This window comes from Nycticebus coucang, chromosome 2 (assembly GCF_027406575.1).
Source record: "Nycticebus coucang isolate mNycCou1 chromosome 2, mNycCou1.pri, whole genome shotgun sequence".
Taxonomy (NCBI): Eukaryota; Metazoa; Chordata; class Mammalia; order Primates; family Lorisidae; genus Nycticebus; species Nycticebus coucang.
Genome location: NC_069781.1, coordinates 23,144,376 through 23,153,419, shown reverse-complemented (window position 1 = coordinate 23,153,419; position 9,044 = coordinate 23,144,376).

Genomic DNA, 9,044 nt, shown 5'->3' with positions numbered 1-9,044 from the left:
TGTATGTACCTGCTGAGCTGGAACTAATGCACATTGTGGCTGTTGAGCTGCATTAACTGCTGAACTGTCAGAACTGCTGCCTGAAATTGCGGGCAGAAGGGCCTGCGGTAAGTAGCTTTTGAAGATCTCCTGGGACCCAAATACTGTGACAGCCACACTGTAAGGAATTCAGACCAACTTGTTCTAAGGAGTTCAGATTCAGAGTTTCAGGACCCTAAACTTCTCTAACTAGAGGCTCATACATGAGCTGTAGAATTAGGAAGAGACCCCAGTTCATCTGGGGGATTGGTACTGGCCCTCAGCTCTCAACTACTTCATTTGGAGAGGCATGACACTCCAAATTCTAGGAGTACAGTGAAATCTTTCCAATCAATCTCCATTTCGGTTAATAGTCCTTTTTTTCATTTATTTTGGAATCATCATCCTCTCCCCGTTTAAGACCGCCATTATTTTTCATTCCTCAAATAAAGAAATCTTGCTTTTTTGATCTCTTTTCTCCTTTCCATTTGTTTCAGCATCTATTATGCCAAAAGTTCCCTTCTAAGATTGAGAATCCAGTTTATCAGAAAGGGAATATACACTCACACCAAGCCCTCTACTTTCTGTATCACGTTTACTTCACTCTTTCCATGAAAATCCTGCCCCGATTTTCTCTGTTCACAATAGACTGGGACGTAGCATGATGAGAACCTTCCCATGCAGTCTTTCCCCATTCGTCATCCCTCGAACTAGGCCTTTTTGTCTAATGTTTCTTAAAATTCTAAAACTTGTTGGTAGGCAAAACCCGTTTCTGACTGAACAGCTAGAAGAGATTGCCCTTTTGATGGTGGGTCAGTAAGATCATCAAGAGCTCTCATTTGCCGAGATTTTAATGTGAGATCATTAAAGTCCTCTTTTATTTCATCTACAGACAAATTTAGACTAATGCAAACCTCTCATGTCTCCATTCTGACACCTAGCATCTATTTCGCCTTCATTTTTGAAGAATAGTCTTACTCAAAAAAGAATTCTGTGTTGGTTTATTCTTTTCCTTTAGCAGTTTCAAGATGTTATTCTATTGTCTTTCTGTTGTGAAGGTAAAAGTTATTCCTATCACTCTTTTCCTGAATGTCACTATTTTTTTCTCTGTTGGCTTTTAAGATTTTACTCTTCATTCATTTGAGTAGGATGTGCTTTTGTTTAGTTTTCTTTCTTTTAAAAAGGTGAAAGATTTATACGATCTGCAGAGAAACCAGAGTATTGGTTTTCTTTGTTGACATGTGAAACTCAGTAAATGTAGAATATAACTGTCTTAACACAATAACTAAGAAAATGCCAGGAAGGCTATATTAACCAGTGTGATGAAAATGTGTCAGACTGTTTATAAAACCAATGTATGGTGCCCCATGATCACATTCATCTACACAGCTATGATTTAAAATTAATTAAAAAAATTTTATTCTCCTTGTAGCTTACTGTGTTTCATTTTTTTTTTTTTTAAATCAGAATTGAAAAATTTTGGCCATTATTTCTTTACATAATTATTTTCTGCTTTAATTTCTTTTTTGTCTCTTTCTGGAACCTTTTTAAACATTATGTTGAACTTGACATTGCCTCAGTTCACTGAGGCCCTTTCTGTTTCTTTCTTTTTGCCTTAGTCCAAGTAGTTTCTGTTAATCTGTTTCAAGGTTACCAATCATATTTTTGTCTGCATTGTACATTATGCTGTTTTGCCTGTCCAGTTTATTTTAAAAGTTTTCATATGGTATTTTTCATTGCTAGATTTTCTTTTGATAGTCTTTAGAGTTTCCAGGTATTTGCTAGGAGCCCCCAGATGTTCGCTTCTATCCATCTTTTATTTAAAACTGTAGACTTATTTAAAATAGCTACTGAAAAGTTTTTGTTTTCTAATTCCAACAGCTCTTCCATCTTTGGCTATGTTTCTGTTGATTTTTTTCTTCCTGTTATGTGTCCGATTTCTTGATTCTTTCTATGTGAATTCTTTCTAGTGATTTTTCTTTTTTTTCATTTTTTTCCTACTAAATCATAGCTGTGTACATTAATGCAATCATGGGGTACAATGTGCTGGTTTTACATACACTTTGAAATGCTTTCATCAAACTGGTCAGCATAGCCTTCACGGCATTTTCTTAGTTGTTGTGTTAAGACATTTATATTCTACACCTAGTAAATTGCACATGTACCCATGTAAGATGCACCATAGGTGTGCTCTAGTGATTTTTTTTTTTTTGTAGAGACAGAGTCTCACTTTATGGCCCTCGGCAGAGTGCCGTGGCCTCACGCAGCTCACAGCAACCTCCAACTCCTGGGCTTAAGCGATTCTCCTGCCTCAGCCTCCCGAGCAGCTGGGACCACAGGCGCCCGCCACAACGCCCGGCTATTTTTTGGTTGCAGTCTGGCCGGGGCCGGGTTTGAACCCGCCACCCTTGGCATATGGGGCCGGCGCCTTACCGACTGAGCCACAGGGGCCGCCCAACTGCTCTAGTGATTTTTTAATCACGTGTTGGATATTGTGGAAGCTGTGCTGTTGAGAGACTTGAATTTTTGTTGTTTTCTTTTGGAAAATATTGTTGTTGTTTTTTTTCCCCTGGAAGGCTTAATTCTATGAAGGCTTGTTTTTAGGTGCTAGTTGAGATGGGACTAATGCAGTGTAGTTCAGCCTACTCCTAAACATGAGTCCCCTGTTTCTAGCTTCTTAGCTAGATGCTTGGGGTTACAATGCTCTGGTTGTATTTTGGATAGTCATAATTCTGTCTTATCCCAGCAGTATATGACATCTGTTTTCTCCATTCTTAGCCCTCCTGAAGCTGTTTTCCTTAATGTCCTGCACATGTTTAGCATTCAACCAATGGGACCTGCAGAAGACTTCTGCAGCTTCTCTGCACAGCATCCTTCTTTCCTGTATCCTTTTCCATGAATTGTAGATATCTCAACAGTCCCCCAAGCCTGATACATGTTCCTTCTACTTTGTAAGTCTGCTGCTGTATCTTTGGGCTCCACTTTCCTGGGCCACAGTCTGGTAATTGTACAGGCAGAAAACTGAGGCAATATGGAATACATCATATCCATTCCTCTCCTCTGACAGTTCATAACCCTATGTTGTCTGTTTTCAATGACCAAACCAGTTGAATCATATATTTTGTCCAGTTTTATAGCTCTTACAACAGTTCTTTAGCAGTTGCTCTGTCATGACTATAATGGGCAGTCTCAATGCCTTCTTTTCCTTTTTTCTCAGAAGTTAGCCTAGAACCATGCATCTGAGATTAGTTGAATGAATCCACAATAATTTTGTTTTATGTTAGAGCAAAACATAGTTCCGGGGTTTCTGGCCACTTGGCATGGACTTTTCTCTACTGTCTCATGTGGAGCTTTATTTTCTTTTTCTTGTGCTTCTGAATTCAAGAGAAATTCATGCAACATACGCCTTTGCAGAAAGAAGTCTTAAATTTCCCATGAATGACTTTTTCTTCCCTCCTTTATGAAATTTACACCCACACTTGCAATGCAACCACATTTAACCTTTTGGAATTCACTTGGGGGTACTGTGGGGGAAGCACAGGGAAATGTCCACAGTTTTTCAGTATTATCTTCTTAGCTTCCTTCTTCCTTTAACAAATCCACAGAATACTTTCCAGAGCATCTATCTGGTAAAGTCAGGAGTTACTTTCCTGTTTTCTTGACTAATCCTAATGATTAGCCTGGTCCTCTTGGAGCAACTGTTGAGTGGCCTACATTCTGTTAAACTGATGATGAAATAATGATTTCTATTTAAGCCACTTCCTGGGAGTTGCTGCAAGGGGAAGTGGGGCTAGAAGATTGTGTTGAGGTCAGAAATATGAACCATGACAGGAAGGAGGACTCTGAAAGCTGAAATCTATTGCATGTGATATGTGCAGCATCAGTGAATTTCCTCAAGCTCCCTGAGCCTCACTTTCTTTATGTGTAAAATGGGAATAATAATACCTATCTTCTAGGTAGTTAAATGAATCCACAAGGGTAGAGTAACTGGCATTGTACTTGACCCCAGGGAAGTTTTCAATAATGATGAATATCCTTTCCTTTTCTTTTCTCTTCATTTTGCCTTTTCCCGTTCCCCCTTCTCACTCTCCTTTTTCTCCAGTGGAGAAAGAATTAGTGCAAGGTGTCCCAACATTGCCTTCCATAAGGAAAATGGGAAATTGCAGCCAAATGTACCTTTATTTACAAAATGTTCATTACAAAATTTTTTAAAGAGGTGACAAATTTTGTAAATTTGAGAATATTTTGTGAAATCTCATAATGAATATTTTGTAAATAAAGGTACACTTGGCAACAGTTTCCCGTTTTCCCTATGGATGGTGACTTTGTGACACTGTATATTTTATCATAGTGGTTAAGAGCACAGCTTTTGCAATCAGTCAAACCTTGGTTCAAATCTTGGCTCCACCTCTTTACCTTTGGGACTTTGGTGGAGTCACAGCACCCTTGCAGGCCCCTGTTTATTCATCTGTAAAAGGGAGGTGTCAGTTACTGACTGATGACATCACTGTGAGAATTGAATACAGGAAGAACAGCCCCCTAAGCCTGTTCGGTGCAGACCCTCAGGGCTCTCTGTCTCAGGGTCTCTGGAGGCATCCCAGACACGCTCCAGCAATGGCCACTTGGTCAGTCTGGTTTCCTTCCTCCCACTCCAAGCTCCTCTCTTCCTTCTTGTTGGGGAGGGTTGGTCTGGGGTGGAGATGTAGTGGAATCTGGATTTGTATGTTTCTGCAAAGACATAAATGATTAGAATGTGCTTTAGGGATTCAGGTTGGAGCTTCTCCTTCCGGTTTCCCCAACCTGTTTCCAGCCCCCACTAGAAGCCCATTTTGGCTCTGGGAGAGATCCCCAGGGGTAGGTAGGATTGGGAACTGGAAGACACACAGGGAGAGCATCCAGATATGGAACTCTGTTCCATAGTGTGTCCCACCACATTTATCAGAGTCAGCTTGATGCCCATTCCCAAGAGTGACTAAGACACTGTCTAAGGGAGGAAAGGCAGACAAAGAAAACAAGCCTGCTATGAGCAGTGGGGGGGTCTATGGGACCCATGCACGGGGCATTCAGGGAAGGGATCCTACACCAAAGACAAAAGAATAGCAGCTCACCCAGAGTGAAAAGTAGGCCTGTAAGTGTGAAATAATCATGGCTTGAATCAGCAATGCTGAGTGCAGTGTTTACTGGCTTTCAAGAAGGGAATGTTAGTTTGCAGTCCGACCAGTAGTGTAGAAGTGTTCCCTTCTCTCCACCTCCATGCCAGCATCTGCAGTAATGGGACTTTGTGATATGGGCTAATCTTATTGGAGTTAGGTGATATCATGAAGGGGTTTTGATTTGCATTTCTCTGATGATTAAAGACACATTCTTCTCAGTAAGGTATCTCAAAAATGGAAAAAGAAGTATCCAATGTACTCAGTACCATTATGAAACCAATATATAAACACTTCCCCACTTAATACAAATGATAAAACACAAATATAGTCTAGCATGGGTGGGGAGAGGACGGAGAGAGGTGGGAAGGCGGGGAGGGTGATTGGTGGGAGGACGGAGGATATTTGGTGGGGTCTCACCTAATGTAGACAATGCAAGGGTATATTTCAAAATTACTAAGAGAAACTTTTAAATGTTTTACTACAGAAAATAAGTGCGGTAATGGCTATATTAATCATTTTGATTTAAGCATTCCATACTGTATATCAAATAATTACATTTATTATTTTAATTAAAAATTACTAAAAAATAAAAAAAATTTTAAAAAAGAAGGGAATGCTAACAGCTTAAGAATTTTGTGAGCTGGTCAGTAAACACAGCCACAATAAAAATTAAATTACATAAATGTACATTTCTATAAATTATATTAAAACAGGTAGTGAATATTCAAAACTTACAACTTCCTAATTATCACTACATTTTACTATTATCTGTCCTCTTGAAGTTGTAAATTTCTCTTATGTCCACATGGCAGAAATACTATTTAATGGTGTGCTGCCACACATCTCTTAACTCCCCATTTAGTGACAACACATTGGTTCCTTGCAATTGGTTCATGGTAGAAATATTTACACCACAGGTATTGGCAAATGGTACAAATCTTTTGAGCTTGTTGTTAAACATTTATTAACATCTCACTGCCTATAGTGTGAGGGGTTGGGACACAGGACACCAGATGTAGCAGAGAGGTGGGTAGGGGCCGAATCAAGAAGGGATTGGGATGCTACATGCAAGGATTGATAGGTGATAGGAAGCACCTCTGGAATTTGAAAGCAAAAGACTATAATACCTTTCTTCTTCTTCTTCTTCTTATTTTTTTTTTTTAATAGAAACACCCTCTGGCTGCTGTCTAGCAGATAGACTGGGTTGGGCTTCACTGGAGGAAGGGAGATCAGTGAGGAGGCTATTGTCATAAAGAAGAAAAGAAGGGGTCTGATTTGAGACTCAGGAGTTGGCCTTAGTGATTAAATGTGAGGGAGGAGGGAGAGTAGCCAGTCTAAGATGACCCTGGGTTCTGTCTTGGAACACTTGGTGGAAGATGGTGATGCCTCTGAAGTGTGAATACCTATTAGCAGACGGATGGGCATGAGGGTGTCCTGCAGATCCCAAAGCATTAGGACCTTATTCCCTAATTCTTGCCTTGCATTAAATCCACAAACACATTTATTTTTTCTGCATATAATCCCAGGTTGGGGTCTCTTTGATCCTTTTGCCCATGGACTATACCTCTCAAGAAAGGTGTGGTGGGTCTGCAAACATAGTACTGGGATTGGACAGATCTGGCTGAGTACCTTATGATGGTTTCCTGCCTGAGCCTCAGTTTATCTTTCTGTAAAATGGGCATTCTCATTCAGATCCTGTTCTCTTCTCCAGGGAGTTCTTGGAAGAAGGGACACATGCTGGTGATTTTCCGTATCCTTTATGATGTGAGATTGTATTTACTAGTTCAAGGGCAACAACCAAGAGAGCTTCCTGGCACACAGGAAAGCAAAGTCTAGTTGGGTGTCATTCTTGAAAAATAAGAGGGAGTGCCAAGGGGAATGTTGGGTCTCCATGCAGTGGCTGCAGGAGGAAGGTTTCCGGGCTGAGAGCCTGGATGGAGCTGCAGGGACTAGGGGAGTAGTCATCAGCTCTGCCCACAGGGCCCCAGTCACCTCTTTGCTTTGGCTCAGAATCAGCTGGCAGGTGGCCAGTGCTCAGCCACCTTGTTCTTTGACCCTGAAGGTCCTTGTAATTAGCAATACCTGCTGAGTGAGTCACACCTGCTATCAGCCAGTAATTGTGCTGTGGAGTCACAAGTACATTTGTTAACTAAATCAAACACACCATGCAGAGTGGCCTCAGAGAGACCCTCCCTGAATCACTCATTTAGAAAGCAGCTCTTGTTTTTGTTCTCTATCTTCTCACCATGTTTGTTTCCTTTAGATCGCTTATCACAACATGTTATCGCATAGTAATGCCTTGATTGTACCACATAAGCCCTGGCCCCCAACTTCAATCCAGCATCCTAAAGGCTCAGCAAAACCAAAAGCCATGTTTATTTCACTCACAGCGCCCAGCATTGAAGGTGCTTACTAAGTATCCGTTGGGTGAATGAATAACCACATCTCCCGCCTATCATTTACTATTGCTTTAGCGTTGCTTCCTTAAATGTAGAAGAGAAGAAATACAGAAAAATCTTCAGGCCATTTTCTGACATAATGACAGCTGCTGTGTGCTGAGCCCTGCCCTGAGGACAGGCAGGTTCATGGGCACCTTCTCATTTTACCTTCAAGGGTGCCATGAGGAATGTAGTGCTATTCTTCCCATTTTGCAGATGAGAAAACTGAAGCTCACATAGTGTAATTCAGAGGTCTGAGGTCTGATAGCTGGAAAGTGGCAGGGCTGAGAATGAGCCTGGTTCCTTCTCTCATGTGCTTTGAAAACTGTGGTTTTCCACTCTGGCTGCACACTGGAATTACTTGGGAGCTATGCAAAATTACTGTTGTCCAGCTTCTGTGATTGGTGATTCTGATTTAATTGGTCTGGGGTATGGTTGAGATGCAGGGCTTTTTAATCTATCCCCACCCCACTTCCACCAATGGGTAGCCACATCAGGAACTATTGTTCTGCAAAGCACTGTGGTGACCATGGAGCCAGTCCAACATCTTTCCTGAGGGGGAAGCTCCAGGGGTACCTTGTAGTCCCCTGGGATGAATGCACAGCCTTAGGAGGGGAAGGTTCCTGATACAATGTCCCCTTACTCATTGGGCATGAGGATAATTCTGGCACTTCTTAGCTGGAATCCTAGACTTTTCAGGCTGGAAGTGAACTTAGAAATGCTCATAGAGGCCAAATTGCAATGATTTGCCCAAGACTGTAATGGGTAAGAGGCAGGGATGTGGGTAAAGTTGAAAGGCAGAACAAGACAGTGGTAGAGAGGCTGATGGGTCCAAATCCAGGTTTATCAGTCTGGCTGTGTGGCTTTGGGTGAGTCACTGTGCCTCACTGAGCCTCATCTGCAAAATAGTCATGATGATTATGGCACCTACTCTCTAGGGTTCTGTGATGATAAAAGGAAATTGTGCTTGCTAAGTGCTTGGCATAGGGCAAGTGCTCAGATCTTTCTATGGTTGATAAAAGCAGAATAGAAAACATTGACAAAGTCAACATGGGTCTCTAGAAGGCAGCCTGGGTGGATGATGACAGGATCCTGGGGCTGGGGAAAGGGAAGGATCCCACATGATCCTGTGGTTTGTAGCTGGGGCTGAGGGCTAGGTGTGTCCAGTGGTGAGGCTCCCCAGTGTGGGCCTGGATGGGTTGACAGGATAATGGTAGCACCAGTATTTCTATTCCAGGAATCAGGAATGGGGCACGAAGCAGGACCAGGCATTCAAGAAAGGAGGACATCCCTGAAATCCTGTGGGGGTCAGAGTGTGCAATCAGTGGTCACCGCTTTGAATGGAAGACCCAGTCATACTATGAGGATTTGGTGGTCCATTCCTGGAATGCCCACCTCTGTAGGAAAAGATGTGGCTTATTGACGTGGAGCCAGG